This window comes from Neomonachus schauinslandi, chromosome 1 (genome assembly GCF_002201575.2).
Source record: "Neomonachus schauinslandi chromosome 1, ASM220157v2, whole genome shotgun sequence".
Taxonomy (NCBI): Eukaryota; Metazoa; Chordata; class Mammalia; order Carnivora; family Phocidae; genus Neomonachus; species Neomonachus schauinslandi.
In genome coordinates this window covers 164,044,658-164,068,491 of record NC_058403.1, presented here as the reverse complement: position 1 = coordinate 164,068,491, position 23,834 = coordinate 164,044,658, and the positions used below count along the sequence as shown (strand labels likewise).

Sequence of the window (23,834 nt, the reverse complement as noted above, 5' to 3'; positions counted from 1 at the left end):
AAGTTTGTGCTGAGACAGTTCTCAGTGAATGACATTCAGTCAGTTATTGAGTCCTTTAACTTCCTTTCCATTATGAGTGCCATCACTCTATAACAAACTACCTCGTGTCTGGACTACTGTAAAAGAACCTTCAAATTTCTCCATCCCTGCAACCCATCTGGTATCCTGCAGTTAGATTAATTTCCTGAAAGACCATTTCCATTTAAAAAAAAAAAAAAAGTTTCCATTAGAGAAAGGCAGTACCATATGCTGGTAAGGAATACTGACTAATAAGCAAGTCTGACCTGAGTTTAAATCCCTGGTCCTTAATTTGTTGGTGTGTCTACAGAAAAGTTGTTCAACTTTTTTAGTTTCCTATTCTGAAAGATGGGGTATTATGTATTAGGACCACACTAAATACATTGGCAATGAGTTCGGCACACTATAGCATACACAATTGGCACTCAATGATTATTATTAGTTCATTTCTTCTAACCCAACTGTTTCCATTAGCCTTTGCCTATAGTACACAATAGATTTATGTTGTCATTATTTATTATAAAAGTTTGGGAAGAGATTTTTAACCAAAGATCGGTAAAAAGAGGAAAGGTTGTGAAGAGTGTTGAATGAGTTGATCAGAATTCATACACTAGTGGGACTGCTTAGTTGGTAAAATAGCCAGGTGTATAAATGTGATCTGAAAATGTGTCACTGCTATCAGCAGGAAGATCCAATCTTAAACATGCTAAAGAACAAAAACAAAACTCTAAACCTAAAAAACAGGGTGACTAAATACCAGGACAAACTGGTAAAAATTAACTATCTTTTACTATCTGTGTGCACTCACAGTTTTAAGATTCCTATCCTAAGGGTCTCAAATTCTGATGACTATGAACTCTAGGCATAAAGCTGGAAAACAGGATTATTGAATGTGACCATGACTCTGAGATACAATCAGAGAGGCAGAAATAATTTTTTTTTTTTTTAAGATTTTATTTATTTATTTGACAGAGAGCAAGAGAGGGAACACAGGGCAGTGGGAGAGGGAGAAGCAGGCTTCCTGCAGAGCAGGGAGCCCGACTCAGGGCTCGATCCCAGGATCCTGGGATCATGACCTGAGCTGAAGGCAGACACTTAACGACTGAGCCACCCAGGCACCCCAGAAATAGTCTCTTATCACCATAAAGGTATATACCATGATACCAGGAGTAATCCATCAGGTTCAACCCTGACTTGGATAAAATAAATGTTTAATTCCATGCTACTAACAGTTCTCTAATCAGTTTCTTAGCCACTCCATCAAGAATGGGGAGTCATGAATAAGAAAAAAAAAGTCTTCTGGAGAAGTAAGTTCTCCATTATAAAGTAGTATGCCACTAGAGAAACACAAAATCAAGAATTCTCAACCTTCCAAGTTACTAGATTCCTAGACATATGACCTAACAAAGTGCTCTAGAATTTAAGATTGGCCTAAAATAGTCAAAGTAGTCTTACCGTTGTGATGCTGACCCCTATCATATTCTGGACTAACAGTTGCAAAGCATAATATACCAAACCTCCTCTTTGCATAAAAAATAAATGGCAGAGGGATGCCTGGGTGGCTTAGTCTGTTGAACGCCCAACTTTTGGTTTCAGCTCAGGTCATGATCTCAGGGTCGTGAGATCAAGCCCCACGTCAGGCTCTGCGCTTAGCGGGGAGTGTCCTCAAGATTCCCTCTTTCCCCCCTCTCCCTTTTGGCCCCCACTCCTCGAGTGCGCACGCTCTAAAAATAAATAAATCTTAAAATATATATACATATATATGTATATATGGCAAACATTATGTGTTCCAAATTTTGCAAGTCTAAAAAAATTTAAAAGCCTTTACAAAACCTTCAACTTTTATCCTAGAAGTATAAGAAACAATATGGCTCTACTTCAAAAAGAGATAAGTAGTTGGTTTATGAAAAAAATAAATAAAAATAAAGCCCAAGGAAGTGAAGCACAGGAAGAGGAATGGTTCATACAGGAAACCCAAGGAAGAGGTCAACAGTAGACAGATGCATTTAGAGACCGCGATGCATCAGTCTCCTTTTATAAATAGAATGAGGAGACTTGGGTTAAGTATGACCCTAAAATTTCTCCATAAAAGGAGCCTGTGTCTTTTTTTTTTTTTGACTTCGCTATTTCAAAACCAATTTCATGTATAAATTAATAAAACCAACATTTGTTGAGTATCCAGCTCTTTGTACAGGCACTGGGGAATCAAAAATAAGTCCCTGATGAATGCATTTAAGTGGGAAGACAAAAAAAGGCAATACTGTTGTTCAAAAAATGTATTTGGAGTATTTTAACATTCCTTTTATAAGAAAAACAATCTAACCTGCAAGTTTCCAAAACTATTACTATTACCACTCTTCACCTTTCAACTTGTTTTTCCATTCAGTTTTTTGAAAGGAAAAATTACAAAGTAGAGAGTACACAGAGTATTAGAGAGGTTTCTCTGAAGTTTTAGTCATTTTTTGTCAGATAAATAGGTGTATTATAGCACAGAGGCTGTATTTGCAGTGTGGTTCCTGGGCCCCCAAACATCAGAAGCAAATAAGGAACATGATACAGAATTCCAGTGCCTCACACCCCTCTGTCTTAAGTGGATTCAGAATCTCTGGCTGTGGAACTGGAAATCTGCATTAATTAGCAAGCCAACTATCTGTATGCACTGACAGTTTTAAGATTCCTATCCTAAGAGTCTCATATTCTGAGAAATCCTAAGTAAAAAAAAAAAAATTTTGTCTTTAAAAAATATAACTGAAATTTACAACATGCTGTATTAACAAATCAAAATATTTTGGTGTTAGGATATATCTGTTAATTTATACTTTATCAGGATGCAACTTACTTTGTGATGGTTTCCTAACAAGATATGATACTAAGGCCTGGCTCCTCTGATCAAGTTTCTCCAAAAATGAAAACTGTAGAAATGAAATTTAGGGCTGGTTTCATTAGTATCAGATATAGTCCTATTCCTAACTAAACCTCTGTCACCATTATGGTTTAATGAAATCCCGCTTTCCTAAAATTCATTATACATTCTTTTTTGAAACCCAAACTAGTCAACACTTGCTTTTTTAAACACACAGTTGTCCAAGTCAAGGTTAGCTTTAGTAATGCCTTGTTCAGTTTAGCTTTCAGCTAGGTACAGCTGTAGTATAGGTAATAGGTTAAACAAGCAGGGAAAAAATTAAACTAAATGGGCCAAGTTTTGTTTCCTTACTGCTCACTATGAAGAGAAAATTATCAATGCATATTAAGTATTCAGCAACCCACAACACAAGTTTGTGGCTACAGCTACAATGTCCACAGTGGCAATTTAAATTACATCAAGTTGAAAATTCAGTTCTTTAGTCACAGTAGACACATTTCCAGTACTCAACAGTAATATATGGTTAGTGGCTACCATACTGGTTGGCAAAAATGCAGAACAATTCCATCACTGCCAAACATCCTATTGGACAGTGCTAACCTAAAGCACTAGGAAGCATACAAAACTCTGAGAGACCAATAACCTATCAAACTTTATAAAGACATCCACATGTTGCTCATTCCATTTTACTTTGGATTGGCTATCAGGGAATACACTAGGAGCTTAGTGATCCAAGACTTAACAAGAACCTGTGACCTCAAGAAGCTCAGAATAGTTAAGAGAATTTAAACAAGCAATGACAATAACCTGAGAAATGCGGATTCAACCTGCTATCAGATCAGGAGAAAGCACTGGTAACCTTTCTTTAGGGGTGTCTGGCTTATAGGAAGATTAGATCACAGAAGGCAAGATCATAGAGGAGATGGTATTTGAGTCTTAACCGTCTTGAAGAGTAAGGAGCACCAGAGTAAGGGTGCCACTCCAGAAGGAACCAGCCTACAAAGAGGACAATGACACTATGATTTGGGTAAACAATCAATTCAGCATGACTGGAGAGCTAATGTTTGAAGTATACGTAAAAAATTGTAGCAAATGAAAAAGCTGTTAAGGGGTAACTGGGTGGCTCAGTTGTTAAGCAATTGCCTTTGGCTCAGGTCATGATCCCAGGGTTCTGGGATCAAGCCCCACATCGGGCTCCCTGCTCCGCGGGAAGCCGCCTTCTCCCTCTCCTGCTCCTCCTGCTTGTGTTCCCGCTCTCACTGTCAAGTAAATAAAATCTTTAAAAAAAAAAAAAGCTGTTAAGAGGTTAGCCCATTGAGGGGCCTTGTGTATCACCTTCACGTTGATGGAATTCATCCTGTAAACAGGTAAGGAGCTAGTAAAGGAGTTGCATCAGTCATTTTCAGCTCTATGTGTATGCTGGGACAATTGTCTCAGCAACATGTTAGATGGATCAGAAGATGACACCAGAGGCAAAGACACCAGTTTGGAGGCTATCAGCATTATGGCAATCGAGCCCAGTTACTAACTGATGAGAACAGAAATAAAAAGATGGATTGAGAGGTATTCAAAGGAGGTAAAACACAGATGTTGCTGAACCTCATATCCAATTTTCAGTAAGGCAGTAATCAAAGTCACCTGGACTGTGAAGATGATCAAGAGGTAGAATCCTAGCTGAGGAAAAAGTGTAAAACAAGGTAAACATTCAAGGAGGAATAAATGCATTACTGGGTAAGAGTGAGGCCTCACCTCAAACTGGGTAGCCTTAATTGGCAGTAGAACCGATCAGTCTGGTTTCATGAGTCACCGGGCTGCAAAAAAACAGGAGAGGAGAAAGCCACTCCTGTGTCTGGGGACTGAAAGAGCAAGTACAACAAATGCAAAATGGGCTCAAAGTAGGAGTGCGAGTTGCTAAGATCCCTAACCCTAGGGATGCAAGGAAAGGGCCTAAAATTTTGAGATTAATTTGAAATGCTATACTTTGGTGGTGCCAGCAAGGTTCTCAAATGGGGTGAGTAAAAAACTCAGATGACCATGCCTTTAATTTCCCCTTTATCTACAGGAAAATTACTACAAAAAGGATCTTTAGTAATAACACGAAGTCTTGCTGCTTAAAATCAGCCCGAGGTGAATGCTTGGACTCCCATTTCCCTCCTCCACCCCTATTATAATTACTTTGTGACACAAACTCAAGTCTGTGGGAAGAGAGAAATCTGAACACCTGCTCAATTCCCTGCAGGACAACGCCCAGACACCAGGTTAAGCCTGGGCAAGAGAGTCCCGCCCACAATCGAGAAGGAGCGACTCGACATGGAGGCGATGACGAGATCGCGGGGGAGGGAGGGATTCTTCTAGGCCCAGGGCGGTCCTTAGGAAACAGGAGGCAGCAGAGAACTCCCATAAAGGTATTGCGGCACTCCCCTCCCCCTACCGAGAAGGGTGCGGCCTTCTCTCCGCCTCCTCCACTGCAGATCCCTCAGGATTGCAGCTCGCGCCGATTTTTGGAGAACATGCACCTCCCTCCCACAAACCAGCAAGACCGACCCCCGCTCTTTCCCCCACCCCCGCGAGCCCGAGAGCAGATCCGGCTTGTCTCGTCCTTCAGGCGGCGGACGGCCGGGGCGGAGCCGCGGTCGCCGCCACCCAGAAGCCTCGGCCCAGCAGCCTGCCTCCGCCTCCAGCGCGCGCTTCCTGCCACGTTGCGCAGGGGCGCGGGGCCAGACACTGCGGCGCTGGGCCTCGGGAAGGACCGTACCAACGACCGCCTCCCCGCCACCCCCGCTGACCCGCTCAGTGGTTTCGCTCATTTGGGACCCGAGCCAATGGCATGGGGCCGTTCCCCGGGCTTCAGCAACCAATCAGATGCCGAAGCCGAGCAGGCGGCGGGTAAACCGACTCCCTCCAAGGAAGGGGCGGGTGGCAGGACGCCCGTTCGGGAGGCACTTTCACTGACCCTCCACCCCCCGCGGGAGGTCGACCGCGCCCACTCCTCCAGCTCTCTCCCCACTCCATCTACCTACCCATCCCACCCAGGGAGCAATGCGAGAGTCCCCAGGCGGCTGCGCACTCCCGAGGCTGTAACTGACAGGCGCTTTACTCCAACCAAAACACGCCATTTGTGTTTTCACACACGGCGGGAGGAGAAGCGGCCAATCAGTGACAAGAGGTGAGCCGGCAGCGCTCCTCCCTCTGCAGGAGTAATGGCTCCGTCCGGAATCGAGCCTTTTCCGCTCTTCTCCCTCCCCCTCCGGTTGCCGCAGGGCGGGCCACACTCTTGACTGCCTCTGACCACCTCTTTCCCTTCCATCTTAAACGTTATACTCCCGACTTCCCGCGGGGGAAGGCGACCCCCATCTATCAGCCAGACCGTTTCAGCCACCCATCTCCCCTCAGTCCACCGGGCCCCCCCCCTCCCACCAGAGTCCCGCTCCCCTACCTAGCCGAGGCTCTCTGAGGAGCCGGAGCCCTAGAGCACAGCCTCTTCTCTAGGCGGCCCCGGCGGCTTCCGCTGATTGGCGGCGAACTGGCCAATGGGTGCGGGGAGGTGGGCGGAGAAGCCAATGGCGCGGCGGGAGGGGGCGTGTCCCGGGTGCCCCTGGCGCCGGCGCTGGGAATCCCCGTGCGGTCAGTGGCGTTTCCGCTCGGGCAGCGGGCTGAGTGAGCTGCCGCCGCCGCCGCCGCCGCCGCCGCCGGGGGAGGGGCGGCCGCCGCCCGCCTGCGCTGAGAGACTCACGCAGCCCCAGTCCCGCCAGTCCGCCAACACTGTAGTGCCAGCCCCCCCTCCTTCCCTGGCCCTTCCCCCTCCCCGCCTTTGGCTCGCTCCGCCTTTCTGCCCCCCACCCCCACTTCACGGGCACGGGCCATTCCCGGCCAGGAAACGCCGTGGCGCCGCGTTGGGCCTAACTCGAGTCCTGCTGCCTCCCGGGAGTGCTGTGCGCCGCAGCCCGGGCCCAGGCCCCGGCAGCGCCTGGGACAAGGTAAGGGTCCGACAGAAAAGAGAGACCTATCCTCACGACCGGGCCCTGGGGAAGGGTCACCTCCTCCGTCTCCCCGCGCTCGCTCTCGGGACGTGGGCCTGGCCCTCCCCAGGCTTTTCACAGGAGGATGCTGTCCCTTCTCATCCCCCTCGCTGCCCCCCACACACCACTGCACCCCTCTTTCCCAGGGAGAGAGGCCCCCTTCGTAATCTAGTCGACCCCACTACCCTTTTCATGCCTTTCCTGGGTCAGGACGCTTCCCCTCCCCCACGCCTCTTCACCCCTTTTCCTGGGAACTGCCTACTCCACGTTTACCTTTTACTTGAGGATAGGCCTTTCCCTGCCCTCCTGTAAAAATGCACAGGCATACTTTTTTTCCTTCTCCCCTAACCCCCCCCCCCCCCCCCCTTCGCGCGGCCTTGTGACAACTCTGATCTCTGGCGGGGGGGGGGCCTCGATCCCCCCCTCCATAATGTTCCTGGACGCCTTCAGTCTCGTTCTTGGGTTCCCATCTCAGATGATTGCTGCTTTTCCCACACTAAAGACGTTACCTTCGCCACCCCCACTTCACATTCTTGGGCTCTCAGTGGCGTATGCCCCAGTATCTGAGATAGCCTCATTGAATTTGTAGGGTTCGAGCTTGGAGTTGAGCCAGATTGTGTCGTTTTTCCTGCCTTGGGCGTGGAGAGCGATCATTTGAGAACGTCTTTAAAAGCAGAAAAATTTACGCTTTATGAATTCCCTTTCCCTCTGCGTGGAAGCCAGGGATGTGAGGTGAATGGTGGTAAGAAAAAGCCCTGGTTTTATAAGTAGGTGAATCGCGTGAGAGGGAAAGTTGAACTGTTGGGAAAGCCCCTTCTATGCTAATTTATTCTATAGAGCGCCTTTGCTGGTCTCACTTCGTAGGAATAACTGGTCTTTCCCTTGGATACTGATGCTGCAGCCAGCTCTGCTGGTCTGGGTCAGGGGTGCGTGGATGACCTGCATTTTCTGCTTTCTCATGTTACTTGTGCAATGTGTTCACCAGTAACTCATTTCTTACCCAGAGCTCAGGGTTCCATTGGGCTTTGTCTGTACTTTAGTTCATTTCTCCAGTTTTCTCCGTGGTCATAGTACTGAAAGAGTCCCCAGGTTCTCTGCTAATTTCCTTTATAACTTGACTAAACAAGTTGCTTTTAAATGACATATTTGTGATCAAGGTCATATTTACATTTTTTGTTGTTGTTGGGCAGATGTTACATAGCTATACTTTTGATTGGGGAGGATCCAGCTGAGTTGAGTGTTTAGAGATTTTTCAGGAGAATGTGTATCTTACTTGGGAAAATTTCTTGATGGTTAATTTTATGTCATTAATGTTTTTAGGTCATTCTAAGAGAAAAGTTGTAAATGGTAATTTTAGATGTGTGGAATGTGGATGTGAGCTAGGAGTAAAGCAAGAATATTCACTTAATCAGAGGTTTCTGGGCCTCTTGGAGGACACAGGAGATTTTTTTTTTATTGGATTTCTTCCAGTTTTCTCAGGAGGGTCATTAGTTTTCTTCTATAGCCCCAAATTCTGGCCCGTTATGGGATTAGAGTCTTCAAGGGTTACTCACACTGTCATTATGTATAGAAAAATGAATTATGTCCTTTGATAAGACAAGACACAAGGCTCTGTCTGTAGCTGCAAATTTAAATTTGACTATAAAGAGTGTTTTGAAAATCAGCCTTTTAAAGATGAAAACTTAATCTTCACTCCTAAGTTGCTGGCTTAATTTAAAAATGGATATTTGGAATTTATTTGGTGAATTTTGATTTTTTTAGTAAAAGGTCTTAGTTTAAAACTAAAAGGGTCACCTTAGGATTGTTTGTTTCTAAAAGCATAATTCCAGCCCTTCTGGCATGGAGCACTGGTCCAAAAAAAAGAAAAAAGAGTGTGTAAGGAGTGGGGGTGGGGTAAGGAGAAGGTTGTTCCTTTGGGTTGGATCACAGGGGTGAGTATACAAGGCAGCAGCAGCTGCTGGCTTTGGAGCTCTGGTTGCTACGTGAGAAGCTTGAGTAGTGCTGGCTGCTGTCTCCAGGGAAGGACAGCAGTGCAGCGTCCATTAATGCTGTTGGCTGCGGGGAGCTGCACTTAGGCGATGGCTGCTTCAGGACTAAGAAGAAACCTTGCTTTCCTGGGAATTTTGACTGCTGAGCTGGTTTGCATTTTATTGGTGGGGAGATGAGAGTTAGCAATTCATAACCTTCTACCCATTTAAGGATATCAGCATCTGGAAAATGGATCACAGTTAAAGACTTGTTTGGTTTTTGTTTTGGGGGGGCAGATTTTCAGTTTTTATCTGAGGATTTGTGCTTGGATAGGTCTGAAAGTTCTGTTAGAGTCTTAATTTTTCAGTCCATTTAAAACCAAAGTAATAAGAATTGAAGGATCTTCCAGAGAACCAGAATGGGAAAAATCAGTTCTTTTTTCTGCAACTGACAGGTTTCCTCCATCCCTTTAATTATTGAATTAATTTTGATATTTTGTTGTTTGTGTGCCTCCTTCCTTCTCTCCAGTTTTTAGGCCACATTTACCTTATTGAATAGATGTTTTGCTAAACATATTACTACATTTGGAATTGTAAACTCTAAAAAGAACTCTTTTTGGAATGATTTCTAAATATAAATCTCCGAAGTATTTTTTTTATTTCTGTATTACTATAGACTTTTCTCGATTATATTATTTCTTTGGCGTTTGACCTATAAAATTGATTCATTATATATGTGTTGGATGTAGTCTTGTAAGATCACAAGGATGTATGTTTGGCCATGATCCATTTGAAATAAAGGATGGACCAGAAGGAATATTCAGAAATCAAGTAAGTCTAGAGTACGGGATACTTGAAAAGATAGCCTCTGAGCCCCTTATGTGGTCTCCCCTTCCCCCACAGCTCTTGCACATTAGGCAGATCTTTGATTAGGCAGAACAGTTTGTTGAATATGGAAGTACTTGAAGGAAAACCACCACCCAAATATACCACCACTTACATAGTATCTAACAGATGTCAATGTGTTTTCTTCCCCCTACCCCTCCAAGACTTTTGCATCCTATTTTTTCCCCCCAGAATTTTGATATTTTCAGTTTCATGTAAATGTACTTAAATCCCACAATCATCTATAATGTGTAATCTGACATTTGTGGCAGGGAACCAAAAAGAATGGAAATGAGTTTTGTCATTCACAAATGTGGCTTGCATTGTTTCTCAGTGATACAAATAGACTAATGAAATAGAACCTTTAATGAATAATATTTTAGGTGGTTCTATTCTTATTAGTATTACCTATAAAAGGTGCCATATCAAATAAAGATGGTTTCACTTGTACTCGCTGTTTAACATAGCTTAGATATAAATGTAAATGTCTTTTTAAGTTATTACATAATATGAAAGTTACCTGATAAAATAATTGCTTTTTCACTTGTATTTTCTATTGTTTGGAACCCTTTGATCTTGATGTAATCATTTTCTGAAAGATCATAGAGGCCCTTTTCATAGGATTTATTTAACCAGTATGCTTGAAAATTTTTGTATCTTCTGATCCTGTTTTGTGTCTAGGAACTTAAATACTTTCTGAACTTATTCTGGCCTTTCTAGTGGAGGGTTGACGTCTCATTTTTTGCTCTTGGACAGGAAAATAATATAGTGCAAAATGGAGATGTGCAGACAACCGCTCTTGCCTAACCTCTTTGTGTTGAAATAACTTAATGAAACATGAGGCCATAGTTAACAATCATTGGATACATCTTATTATTGAAAATTGGATTATGATCTAGAATAAAATTTTCTTCTAATTTCTGGTTTAGCTGTGGTGATTTGTCAGCTCAGTCTGAAACTAAAAGGCTTAGCAGTGAATTTTACTTATCAAAAAACTTCCAGGTATTGAAAACTAAAACTTACTGATAGGGATATTTTCTTTAAGACAAATCTTACTCTGAACTCTGTAAAATGTGTAAGATAATGTATAGTAATACAACTGGTAGTTATTTATAATTTGATTAAAAACATTCTCTCAGGAGTGCTTGGGTGGCTCAGTCGCTTAAGCTTCCTATTTGATTGATACCAGCTCAGGTCTGGATCTCAGGGTCGTGAGTTCAAGCCCCGCGTTCGCGTTGGGCTCCATGCTGGCTATGGAATCTATTTGGGAAAAAACCCTTTCAGACACAGTCCTTAGAAAATAAGTGTAACGCATCTGTGATAGACAAGAATTGGTACCATTCCTTACTGCCCAAAATTCCAAAATATGTGATGAAATGGCACTTTGAACCTTTCACTTGCTGTAGCAATTAATCTCTCTTGTGGTAAAGATTCAGAGAAATTCATGAAAGATAGAATACCATTTCTTTCATTTATCAATATACATTTTATTAAATCATTTAGAATCTTATGAAAAGTGTCCTATTGTATATTCAGTTCTAAATTGATATCCAGTAATGAGGGGGGTTGCTGTTAGAAAGCATCACTTTAGAAAAAGCTCTTAACACTTAATGAAGGAAACCATGAGAGATGATAAAGAAACAATCACGCTAAATCTCAGCCTACTTTATAGGAACCTTCACTGAACAAGGAATATGTAATCCCATCCTGTCTCACTCAGTTTTTCCATCATAATTGATTTTGTTTGCTGAATACCTCAGGGAGAGATGTAAGGGTCACATTAAGTATCTTTGATAGAAACACAAGGAAAAGGAATTTTTTGCTTATTGGAATAGGATCTTCGTATTGTTAAAACACTAAGACCATTAGCGAGTTTTGCTTTATGTATATGAGTGTTGGTTTGGTCTGACCTCTTTCTCTTCTGTGCTTTTCTGTCTTCCTTGTAGTCTGAGAATTTTCGGAGTTTAGATGGCAAATTGAAGTAGTAAGAATCATTTCCTTAGCTATGTTGGTTATGTATATACACCCAGACCTGGGGATACTCTTTGGCCTATGTTATGAATCATAAAATAAGCAGTGGATATAGGAATTTGTAAGAATTTGTTTCTGTCTGGGGATTCAAGTTTTTGATGTGCTACCTAATCAAGGGAGAATGACGAATTCCTTGCTGCTCTATTTGAAAAATAGATGGAAGCATGGGAGGAGCCTGAGACTTCTGCAGCAGGATTTGGTCTGAGTAGAAAAGGAAGATTTTTGTTTCAAATTGCCAGCTGCTTATGTCAGACTGACTCCCTTATTATGCTTTTAGTTGGCCTGTCAATATGGCCAAACAGCTAGATAAGTGCGGGGCAGGACAAAGGGCTCTTTACACAGCGGGGAGGCAGTGTTGCTGGGGGAGGGGCAAGAGGTAGGAAAGGCAGGAGGAGGAGGTTCTTTTCCCTGGGAGATTATTCAGTTTGGCATACAATTAAAGAAATCATTTATAGTTCCCACTCGAGCATTGAATTTGTACCAACTATATACTCTTAACCCCAAATTTAGTATATCCCTGAATATAATAGGGTAGGGACCCATTGCCTCCTCCAAAGAAAAATAAAAAACTAAAGCTTTGTATAGGTTAAAAGAAAACAAATCCTATGCCCTCCACCCTCCTAAATACAAGTCACCTCCTGAGGAAACCAGTTCTAGAGCATCTGACAGCTGAATTCTCATTAAGAAATGGAAAAGAATATTTTATCTGCATAAAACTTTTATGTTTCAATATATATATTATTTAGATTGGGATTAGGCCAGAATAGGTAGAATAATTTGTTTAGCTTTGTGAAAGAGTTGCATACTGTTAGCTCCAATTTTATTTTGTTTTATTTTTTAAGATTTTGTTTAAGTAATCTCTACACCCAGCGTGGGTCTTGAACTCACAACCCCAAGATCAAGAGTCACATGCTCTACCTACAAGCCAGCCAGGTGCCCCTGTTAGCTTCAGTTTTAGACCAGTAATATGGAGAACACCCTGCAGGATATGTGTGTTGGATTGCCATCATATAAAATGCTAACTGAAAAAAGGCTACTTACTTGTCTCATCCCTACTTTCTGGAGAACTTGATATTCCCTGGAAATTACTCCCAAGGTGCCCTCCCCCCTTTTTAGGTTAGGTACAACCTAGTTTGATACATTTGTACTCAGCTCCCAGCAGAAAGTGGGGTGGTTGCATCTAGCTTATTAGAATAATATGAATCATGGAGTTGGAAGAGATTTGTCAGCTACCTGGCCCTTTAAGCAAAATCACAATGAAATATTTCAAGGTTTGGCCCCTTTTTGAAGTTTTCGTTAAAATGTTAAACCAGTCAAGTGTCCTAAATAGTATTTTTAGTTAGTTTTATTTATTTATTTTTTTTAAGATTTTTAAGTAATCTGCACCCATGGTGGGGCTGGAACCCACAACCCTGAGATCAAGAGTGCATGCTCCACTGACTGAGCCATCCAGGTGCCCCTATTTTTAGTTACTTTTAAAATAAAAGTCAAGGGGCGCCTGGGTGGCTCAGTCGTTAGGCATCTGCCTTTGGCTCAGGTCATGATCCCAGGGTCCTGGGATCGAGTCCCGCATCGCCATCAGGCTCCCTGCTCAGCGGGAAGTCTGCTGTTCCCTCTCCCACTCCCCCTCCTTGTGTTCCCTCTCTCTCTGTCTCTCTCTCTCTCTCTGTCAAATAAATAAATAAAATCTTTAAAATAAAATGTCAAAAAGTACATGTATGCCAGTTCCTTTAAAAAAATATGTATAAAAGAATTGCGTTCACATTACAAATTAAATAGCAGTTATTTGGATTTAAAAAGATTCTTTTATAAAGAAGTATATGCTAAGGTTCTTTTAAATGCTTAATATACTTTAAGAGAATTTGATTTTTGGAGATAATTGGTTTGAACTCAGTTTTCCAAGAGTATATCTGTTAACTTGCATTGAGGTACCACCTGTATTACAATGTTAAAGCTTTGCCTTCTATCCAAACTGTGCAGGAGATGGTAAAGGGAACTGGAATGCTAACTTTTGCTCATGGTTTTGGACCTTGTGACTCTTGGCAAAGAGGAGATGTTTTAACTTAATAGGATAACTAGAAAAAATGGTCTTTAATACACATTCTAATATTAAGCAAACCTGATCGTTTTGTGTCATTTCCCTCTGTAAAAGAAAGATACATGTATTACCCACTTATCACTATATTGTTATGTGTAATGGTTTTTGCAGTAATGATATAATGTTTTGACCTGAAAAGGGAAATTTGAGAGACTAATTATTATTGCCATTAGTTAGAAGGTTTTTTTATTAGTGAAATAGCAACAACATGAAGTTCAGTGAGCTATATTTTATATTACCATAAAAATTTAGGGTACTCATTTCTTCTCTTTATAATTCGCTCACGTGGATTATTTCCATAGATTTGTGGCACTAAAATAGAAGCCATCTAGTTCAAAACCTGGCCTCAATTCCACATCGTTTTCTCTACATGCACAACATTGCTAGCATTAGAGTAAACATCCTTTCACACACATGTGCATGTACACACACACTCCTCTTCCCAAATAACTAGAAATCTCTTCATCTTGGGTTCTTCTGCTACTATTACCTGAATCTTGCCAGAGGCCCTAAAAGGTTTGGGATGGGGGGAGGGGCAAATTTTGATCCCAGAGGTTTTGATAACTGCTTTGGTTCCCGAAACAGCTAATTTGAGTTCCAGTGAGACCTTACCAGCAGTAGACGAGAATGGAGGTGAAACACAGCACTGTACCTCATCTTGCCTGTGCAGCTGCTCCACCTTATTTCCTGCTATTATTATCCCACAACGGCTCTCCCCAGCAAAAAAGAAACTAGGACAAAGAGGGAAAATTGTATGGGCTCATAGGATTTTTTATTATGGTTAGGTTGTGGCTTTGTTTATATGTATTTAAATACAAAGTTAATTTGTCTTTAAGTCAGTAGTGAAAGAGATTTTATAACTTCAGTATCTTCCACTTAATAAACCATTTCAGATTCTTAGCCTTACAGGGGAAAAAAAAAAAATGGTTTTAAGCATACTTAATTTTCATTGGCTGTTCACACAATCATTATTACCACCAGATGCCACCTCGAGTATTAACTTGAAGAAAGGGAGAAATCTCTTCTGTGGATAATGTTTGCAGTTTTATTGGGAATTACTTATTTGTGTTAACATAGACCTATGACTAAAATAAGGTTAAAAAGTTAAACCTTTATATGTGTTTGTCTCTTTACCTTAGTGGAGGTGAAATTAATTGTTTGCATACAAATTTTTCATCCTTCAGGTTCTTTCTTCACGCTGCATAATTTATTTTCTTCAAGTCTTCTCTTTCCCATATCACCACCCCAAACAAGAAATTTTATTTTTATCATTTATATTGTCTTCTGATGCTATTTTCTTCTCCCCACTCCTGAAATATGAAGTCAAATAAAACCCAGTAATCTAATAAGTTGTGTGTACTGCTGAGTATAGTAAGGGATTATTTCATAACTCTTAGAAATTATGATCTGGTTAGGATGTTCTCGTATCATGTTAGCATATTTTGTAATGTTAACATGTTAATTTTAACATATGTCCATATGGATCTCATTGTTTGATATTTGCACCCATTGTCATTTTGTAGGAGGTTGTTGTGGTCGTGTTCCCCCTCCCCCCTCTGGTCTCCATGGTTTTTTATTCCTGCCCTCTTACAATCTTTGGCCTATGTTGGAAAATTCTATTTCTTTCTGCCAACCTCAGTGCATGCCACAACACATACAATTTGTACTCTCACATCTTTGTGAAGGAGGATGATTTCTAGTTAATAAGCAACTGTTAGGGCATTCCCAGTATCCAAGGAGGGTTTTAAATGGAAGGACCTGTTGGCAATTAGACTGCCTCTGCATTTATGTTACATTTTCCTTAGGCTGTTGAGAGTTGACTTGTTTTGTATGAGAAACCAGACAGAAAGGGAAGAGGTTACTTAAAAAATAAATGTTTATTATGATAAAGTTTGGGTTAGAATCTAAAGGGCACTTTTTAAAACTTTATTTTAGTTCTAAAGACAAAAGAGTTTAATTTCCTAAAATAGAACAAAGAAAAAAGGGCTTTCAGGGCAGTATGATTGATTGCATGCCGAATGTAGCATTAGATTGTTGTATGAATGCAATACATTTTTATTTTCTCAGTTTCTATGGTGCAAATTACTGTGGCCATACAAATTAAATGTCTTTATGCCCACAGCCTGAAAACTATTAAGTGAAATGACAAATAAATAAATACAGGAAGGTCTGAGGAAAATGTAGAAGCAAGTCCAAATTTTTGAAGTCTCTTTTTAATTATTTTTGTTCTCGCTGGACATACTTAGTTTTATTTATGGCAATTAGAACTTTAATGTCATAGCCTAGTGATAGAACAAAATAAGGGTAGGTTGACATGGTGTCAGTGCATGTTTTAGAATGAGACTAAAATTGTTTCATATTGTTACATATTTTCATATTTAGGCTATTTTTATTGAAAAAGTTTACCCAATATTTGAAAACCTATGAATGGCATAAAATACAGGTTAAATGGGTAGTCATATTATTGGTGGCTCATTATAAAAGCAATAGTAAAACCAGATATTTACTAAAAATCCCCAAAAGAAAATTAGGCTAGCATCACTTATGGAGCTTTGAATTTACTGTAGCCAAACTACTTAGAACAAAACAAGTAGGTAATAATGCCAACCCCAAGGCTCTTACTTTGGAGCCTCGGCTGGTTGACCTGACCCAGATGTTTTTACCTCTTCCTAACTTAACTCCTAGGTCACTAAGATTTGAAGTGTTACTGGGAATAAGGTATCTGTTCATCAACTGAGTAGAAGTCTTAGCCGGCCATGTGGAGGCCCATGGGAAGACCTGTATTTTAAGAGAAGCAAAGCTCTTGAGTAAGTGTAACTTTTCCCTCCATAGTTTGTCATGGATAGTTGGTATGAAAAGGAATGGCTTGAAGCTTGTAGAATAAACTGAGCAACAAGAAGAGACACAGACATCCCACTTTATGAAGTAACTATGTGCCAGGTAAGAAAGAGGAAAAAAAATTTTATAGACTACTTTAGTTTTTCTGAACTTTATAATATTAGGAATGTGTTTCTTTGGAAAATCATTACTCAGAGGACTGAGTTGAATATCTTTTGTGAAAACAGTAAAAAAATAAATTTAAACTTTTATAGATAGAGTGTATGTCTCGATTTCCCTTCACAGTCCTGGTTTATGCCTACCACATAATTAGTAATAGCCCCCCTTTCACTCTCAAAAATGTCCCAGTTTGGACCATAAATTATATGCTTGCCCTAATTATAGAGGATCGTGGAACTTTTCTTGACTACATAGCAACCCAATTTTCTTTTATATAGCTCTTTGATTCTCCTCTCTGCTAGCATTTATCTGTTGGCCTGTCTGAACCCTTGTTTCCACCTGAGCAGTTCTTGGAACACCTTTCTTTTCCTTTTAGTTGTTGGTGAGAGAGGGGATATATACAGATTTGATAATTACAAATATAATAAAATAGAGGGAAAAGAAAAATGGATTCCTTTTGGCTTTTATTTAAACCATTCCATTTGGGGGTGCCTGGGTGGCTCAATCGGTTAAGCATCTGCCTTCGGCTCAGGTCGTGATCTCAGGGTCCTGGGATCAAGCCCCACGTTGGGCTCCCTGCTCGGTGGGGAGTCTGCTCTCCCTCTGCTCCTCCCCCCCCAGCTTGTAGGCTCCCCCCTCTCAAATGAATAAATAAATCTTTTTTTTAAAGATTTTTTAATTTTTATTTATTTGACAGAGAAACAGCAAGAGAGGGAACACAAGCAGGGGGAGAGGGAGAAGCAGGCTTCCTGCGGAGCAGGGATCCCGATGCGGGGCTCGATCCCAGGACCCTGGGATCAAGACCTGAGCCAAAGGCAGATGCTTAATGACTGAGCCACCCAGGTGCCCCTCAAATGAATAAATAAATCTTTTAAAAAAATAAATCATTCCATTTGATAGGGATAAGGTCTGTACATTGCATTGGTTTGATAAATTTGTTTTTCTAGTTCATAGATTCTCTTTTTTTTTTATATGTAATATACTTGTTAAATTTACCATTGTGTAAGAGTTCCTACTCTTTGGATGTTGGAGGTTGCATCTCCATGGTGTCATTTAACATGTTCTATTAGATGACCACCCCGTCCATATTTCATGTAAATTAGTTATTAGATGGATTGTAAGTATACTTTATAATAGTACTGTGTACTTCCATTAAGAGTTACATAACATAGGGACACCTGGGTGGCTCAGTTAAGTGTCAACTCTTGATTTGGGCTCAGGTCATGATCTCTCAGTGTCCTGGGATTGAGCCGGGTGCATGGGGCTCTGAGCTCAGCAGGGAGTCAGCTCGAGGATTCTCTCTTCTCTCTTCCTGCTCAAGTGTGCTCGCTCTCAAATTCTCCCTCTGGCAGTCTCTTTGCTCTTTCTCTCTCAAATAAATCTTTTTTTTAAAAAGTTAACATAATATCTACCTATGTGATGTTAAGCTGCTGTTGGTTCAGCCATTCTTAAACTTTATGCTCCTAAATACTGAAAGCCCCAAAGAGATTCAGGGATTATATCGAGATTTACCAGATTAGAAATTGAAACAGAAAAATTTTTAATTATCAACTAATTTTAAAATAATGGTAACAAATCCTGTTAAAATAAATGACATTACTTTTATGAAAAAACAAAAAAAATATATTTCCAAAATTTTTTAAAAGTGGCATTGTTTTACATCTTTGCAAATCTCTTCAGTTTCTGACTTAATAGAAGACAGCTGCTTTCTCACAGCTGCTTCTGCATTTAATTTGTTGTGATAAGTTGTTTTGGTTGAAGACTGAAGAAAAGCTGGCCTCACATTGATAAGTAATTGAAAAGACAAAGACTGCACATACCCCTGAAAGAATCTTGGGAACTTCAGCAGTTCTCAAACCACACATTGAGAACAATGGGCCTAGATCCATTATTTCCTTTATGGTTGCAAAGTGGTGATATTTTATCACTACCTCATTTATTTTCTCTAGTACTCCCTCTTGTATATTTGGTTATCCTATGGTACATTTTGAATGCAAAAGGCAAGATCAGTGTTTGTTTTTTCCCCCTTAACAGTTTTCAAAATAATGGGTTGGTAACCTAGCAGCCTCCATAGGTGATCAGTGAAGTGTTATTATTGTGTACTTATGGTCTGAAATATGTTTGATATGTTTCAGTCCCTTGCAGTTATTATTTTTGACATTCAAATTGTCCCACATTTGGCTGTTGTCTTTTAAGCCCTTTTTACTCATTCTCAATTGTTTCCTGGCTTATTTTTGTGATTGGTTCCCTTCTAGTATGACAGGATGTTCCAGGATCATTTTGTACATTTCCTGCCCAAACCTGGAATTACTCATTTCTGCAACACACTGGTTTCTTTTGGGGGGAATGGTACCTAGAGACCACAGTGTGGGTGCTAGGAGTGTTCATTGCTCTTGGGTTGGTCCTTGTTTCTAGATCTTTTCAATGAACAGGACCAGTTGTTGGTATTTGGTAACTTTTATTTGGAATTCAATACTACATAATTTTTTATATAAGTCTAACTTCTTTTCCCCATTCCCCAAATCCCAGTTTCCACTAACACCAGTGCCATTCCTCTTTGCTTTGTCCCACATTGCACACAAAACAGTTTTAGAACACTCAAACAATATGATCACTAGAAAGTGAGTTTGTTTATATATACCTTTTTTTTTTTTTTTAAGGATATATCCCTCTAAGGATATACCATCAAATGTTTTAAAGTCACTTGGAATAATTTTTTTCTAGGTGGCTGTGCCACCAACTTGATACACAATGTGGTTAGTTTGTTTCAACTAAATCTCAGATTTTTCAGGGATTACTTTTGTTTTATTATTACATAAAATAGCATTACTAAGTGAAGTGTACAAATCTGCATGTAGTCAGGGAAATCTGGCTTAGTCTTTTCCACCCTGTTCTCTTCCTGTCCCTGTATGTAAGACTTGACAGATTCATCGTGAATATTTAAAGTGATTTTGTCATAGTATTTCTATTATAACACAAAAATAACTTAATTTACTAAACCTATATGCTTCTAGATTTTTCAGTAACTAATAATTATTTTTAGTCCATGGAAGAGGATCGTGGACTTTTCTGTTCTTCTAGGAACCAGAATTTCTTGCCTTAATATATATAATTGAAGATAAGAAACTTCCTTTCTCTAGTAAAAATAATCTCTCTTGAAATGCTAGATCATTTTCTATTTGTCTCTGATGATTTCGAGTACTTAAACCTGGCTACCACTTGGGACACTGGTGCTACTTGTAGTAGAAAGCTGATCAATTAACATTCTTTGAATGGTTCCCTCTTAGACCTAAAAATATATAGTATCTTAGAAAGGATGTTATCCACTCTTCAACGTTGTCATTTAAAATTCAAATTATTTGATTTTATAAGTCTTAAATATTAAATCTTTTAAAATCATAAACCTATTGAATGTGAACTCTATTTTATCCTTTTGAACTATAATACCTAAAAGAAGTAACATTATCATATTTCAGCAATGTGTGTCACATTATAATATACTTATAGGCTAAAAAATACTAAATCAGGATATGTCAAATGGTAAAGCAATAGTGATTAAAAGTATGAAGGTTCTAAAATTGGATAGACCAAGGTTCAGAATCTGGTTTGCTGTTTTCTTGCTTTTAGCCTTGGACAAGATTCTTAACTTTGCTGTTTTCTTGCTTTTAGCCTTGGACAAGATTCTTAACTTGGTGAGTTTCTCTAGCTAAATAGGAGTAGTACATTACTCATAAAGTTGTTGTGGGCATTTCATGAGCTAATGCATGTAAAGTGATTGAAGAAACCGTGGTTTGTATAAAATAAGCATCCAATAAATGTTAGCTTTTACTTTGGGAGTTATTGTTACGAATATTTGATCGATTCTGTAAACTTTATCTTCACCTTGGGATAAGCAATGCTTTCATGCTGTAATAGAGCACCTAATTTTCATGATTCCATTGGTTATATGCAAAGAATTAACTGTTTAGCAAAGGAATAATTGGTGTGCAGCTGAAATTTGTTTGAGGCTTCTGACTTGACAAACGTACTGGTATTTATAATATAAATACCACATAAAGAAATTTATACTAGAAAAGGGAGCTTTAAAGAAACAAAGGTTTTCAGGATCCAAGGTCCTTTTCAGACATTAGTAGATACTGTTTTGTTTGAAGTGGCTTTAGTGGCACATATGCTGACCAGAATTAAAGGAATTTTTTACCTTTAGAATTTCAAGATACATCTTACCTTTTCAGATAAAGCTGTGTACCAGCAGATTGCTCATAAATTCTGCTGTTTCGGATTGTGTATGTTGTGTTTTTAATCTTTATTGAGATATAATCAACAAATAAAATTGTACTATATTGTATACAACATGATGATTTGATACACATAATTCTACATTGTGAGAGGATTCCAGCAGTTGAGTTAATTAACACATTGATCCCTCACATATGTACCCCCCCTTTTTGGGGGTTGGTGAGAAGCTTTAAGTTTTGATCTCTTAGCAGATTTCAACTTTGCAATATAGTACTGTCAACTGTGGTCACTGTTTGACTACATTATCTAATATCTATATTAGATCCTCAGACCTTATTCATCTCTGTAACTGGAAGTTTGTACCCTTTTACCAATCTCTCCCCATTTCTCCTACACCCCAGTCTGACACCCACCATTCTCCTCTGATTCAATGAGTTCAATTTCTTTTTTTTTCTTTTTTTTTTTTTTTAACAAATCCACATGTAAGTGATGCTATGCAGTATTTTTCTTTCTCTGTCTGGCTTATTTCACGAAGCATAATGCTCCCCGGGTTTATTCATGTCATCACAAATAAAAGGATTTCCTTCTTTTTTATGGCTGAATAATATTCCACTGTAGTAAATAGATAAGTATCATATTTTTTAATTCATTCATCCTTTGGCAGACCCTTACGTTTTTTCCATACCATGGCTTTTGTGAATAATGCTGCTGTGAACATGGGAGCACAGGTATCTCTTCAAGATAGTGATTTTGTTTCCTTTGGCTGTATTCCCAGAAATGGGATTGCTGGATCATATGGTAGTTCTATTTTTAATTTCTTGAGGAACCTCCATACTATTTTCCATAATGACTGTACCAGCTTACATTCCCACCGACAGTGTACAAGGGTTCCTTTTTTCCTGCATCCTCACCAGCTTTTGTTATCTCTTGTTTGATAATAGCCATCCTAAAAGGTGTGAGGTGATATCTCATGGTTTTGAATTGCATTTCCTTGATGATAAGTGATGTTGAGCACCTTTTCAAGGAGCTGTTGGCCATTTTTAGGTCGTATTTGGGAAAATGTCTATTCAGGTCCTTTGCCCTTTTTTTAATTGGGTTTAGTTGATTGGTTGGTTTTTTTGGTGCTATTGAGTTGTAAAGATTTTGGGCAGGGGGAGTTGTGTGAGTTTCTTATGTATTTTTGTTACCAACCCCTTATCAGATACGTGGTTTGCAAATATTTTCTCTCATTCCATAGGTTGCCTTCTTATTTTGTTGATGGTTTCCTTTTCCGTGCAGAAGGTTTTAGTTTGATGTAATCCTGCTTGTTTATTTTTTATTTTGTTGCCCTTGTTTTCAGTGTCAAATCCCAAAATCATTGACGAGATCAATGACAAGAATCCTGCGCTCTATGTTTTCTTCTAGGAGTTATACAGTTTTATTTTTTTAATTTTTTTTTTTAAAGATTTTATTTATTTATTTGAGAGAGAGAATGAGATAGAGCATGAGAGGGGGGAGGGTCAGAGGGAGAAGCAGACTCCCCGCTGAGCAGGGAGCCCAATGCGGGACTCGATCCCGGGACTCCAGGATCATGACCTGAGCCAAAGGCAGTCGCTTAACCAACTGAGCCACCCAGGCGCCCCGGAGTTATACAGTTTTAGATCTTAGATTCAAGTTTAATGCATTTTGAGTTGATTTCTGTGTATGGTATAGGATAGGGGTCTAGTTTCATTCTTTTGCATATGGATTTTCAGTTTTCCCAGCACCACTTATTGAAGAAACTGTCCTTTCCCCATTGTATATTCTCTGTGCCTTTGCTGAAAATTAGTTGCCTATATATATATGGACTTATTTCTGGGCTCTCATTTCTGTTCCATTGATGAATGTGTCTGCTTTTATGCCAATACCGTACTTTTTGATAACTACAACTTTGTCATATAGTTTCAAGTCCAGAATTATGCTGCCTCCAGCTTTGTTGTTCTTTTTCAAGACTGTTTTGGCTATTCAGAGTCTTTTGTGGTTCCGTAGAAGGAATTTCGGGATTTTTTTTTTCTATTACTGTGAAAAATGCCATTGGAATTTTGAAAGGTATTGCATTGAATTTGTAGATCACTTTGGATAGTATGGACATTTTAAAAGTATTGATTCTTCCAATCTATGAGCATGGACTATTTTTCCATTCATTTGTGTCTTCAATTTCTTTCATCAGTGTTTTATAGTTTTCATTATACAGATCTTTTACTTACTTCGGTGGCTAAATTTATTGCTAAATTAATTAATTAATTTGATGCTATTGCAATTGGGATTGTTTTCCTAGTTTCTCTTTCCTGTAGTTTGTTAGTGCATAGAACAACTGATCTTTGTACTGATTTTGTATCCTGCAGCTTGTTTATACGTTTATAGCTCTTATTTATTTATTAACAGCTTTTTGGTGGAATCTTAAGGGTTTTCTAGATAGGATACCATGTCATCTGCAAACAGACAGTTTTACTTCTTTTTTTATTTGGATGCCTTTTGTTTCTTTTTCTTGTCTAATTACTCTGGTTAGGACTTCCCAGTGCTATTTTAAATAAAAGTGACAAGAGTGGACATCTTTGTCTTGTTCCTGATCTTAAAGGAAAAGCTTTCAGCTTTTCACTGTTGACTATGATGTTAGCTGCAGGCTTGTCCTGTATGGACTTCATTATGTTGAGGTACATTTCATCTGCACCTAATTTGTTGAGAGTTCTTTTTATCATGAA

The 23,834-nt window shown here is 39.6% G+C and overlaps 1 protein-coding gene across 1 annotated transcript in view; it reads left to right on the top strand.

The window, feature by feature from the left end:
* Positions 1-6,557: 6,557 nt before the first annotated feature.
* The window catches only part of SETD5 (SET domain containing 5), an 81,876-nt gene continuing 64,599 nt past the window's right edge, over positions 6,558-23,834 (top strand). Inside the window, exon 1 of the mRNA XM_044921152.1 lies at positions 6,558-6,858. The gene's annotated coding sequence lies outside the window, so the exon portion shown is untranslated. The remainder of the gene's footprint in view (positions 6,859-23,834) is intronic.